The following is a 1545-nucleotide window of genomic DNA, read 5'->3' on the forward strand; positions in this document are numbered from 1 at the left end:
AAAAATTCAGATTTATTATTTACTCGTCTGACTTCTGCTCGGCTTTTCATTAGCTGCAGGCAAAATGAATGTCCCAGTCAATTTAATGATTCATGTGGACGGGAATTCTTTTTTAAAAGTTGCTCAAAGCAAAAATCTGGGTCAGATTAACCATCAGGGGTGGAAGGGTGACGTCTAAGGGATTAAATTAGTTTTACTGTCGCTAAATTTAAGTAACGCATTTTGGAAAAGAAAGTTAGTCGAATCAAAAAAAGAACTAGAGAATTTACATTTCCTGCAGTGTGGATGCTTATTGCTGAAGAAGTGGCTGAAAAACAGCTGAAATTAGCTAAAAACAGCTGAAATTAGCTAAAAACAGCTGAAATTAGCTAAAAACAGCTGAAATGGAAGAACAAGCCTAAATGAGCAGAATAAAGCAGAAAGATAGTTGATGAAATAGGTTTAAATAAGCTGAAATTAGAACAAAAGTCAGCATATTAGCTAAAAAAGAGCTAAAAGAATTATGAGATCTGTTTACAACTTGGCAATTATGTAGGGTTTGGTCCATGCAAAACAGCTAAATAGTAGCTGAAAACAGTTAAAATTTTCATCAGGAAGCTGAAAGAAGCTGAAGCAGAGCAAAAAGTGAAAGGAGCCGTAAAAGACACATCTAAAGATTTGAAGGAGGTCAAATGAGCTCACTTCATTTTCTGTGAAAACACAAATGTCAGAAAAGGCTGAATATTTCAAACAGCTAAAGTTGCACCAACACCTAAAGTCATATCAGGATTGTCCTGAAAGAGCCGAACGTTTTACTTGATGATTTGTAGAAACAGCTGAAAACTGTAGAACTGGATGAGAGAATGAAGATTCAAATGAATCGATTGATGTTTTTATCGAGTCGCTCCTGACAACTTCCAGTTGTAGTCCAGCTCGTGCACTTTGAACAATTAACCTAGTTCTCACTCATGTATGACTCTCTGCTACTACCATGTCAAGTTTTATCTGAACATCTGAAAAAGGAGCTGGAGCCACTTGATGTGAGCTAAAGTTCAGCTGCGGCAGCCATCTTGCATTGAATTAGAAGTTGCAGGAGTTCATCCGATGATCGTTTGATTTAAATCAAGTCAATTCAAACGTTTTTCAAGCACAAAGTCAGGTGCTACTCTCAGCTACTACCACACCAGAGCCGAGCTGAGGATCTGACCAAGTTGTTGCAACGTTTGATAAAGTTTCTTCTTAAATTGGTTTGACTGGTGAAGCTGAACATTTAGACGATAACTCACTGGAAGTTTGACTGAAACTGTCCAGAGGTTCAGGAGATATTTTGCTAACAGAAAGACAAAGCCCTGAACACGGTATGGGAATGATTGCCTCAGCAGTACTCAGAACGTGTAGCTCAGATAAAGATCTTCCAGAAACAATCGTTGCTTTTTAAATTCTTTAATTTAAATAATGCTTCCTTTCAGCTAATAAACATTTTTCTGCTAACAGGATCAGGATCAAGTGACTCAAAACAGAAATGACGGCCGCTGCATCGTCGTTTTCTAATGTTCGAGTCCGTGT

Source organism: Nematolebias whitei, chromosome 3 (assembly GCF_014905685.2).
Source record: "Nematolebias whitei isolate Nwh7 chromosome 3, NemWhi1, whole genome shotgun sequence".
NCBI classification, from domain to species: domain Eukaryota; kingdom Metazoa; phylum Chordata; class Actinopteri; order Cyprinodontiformes; family Rivulidae; genus Nematolebias; species Nematolebias whitei.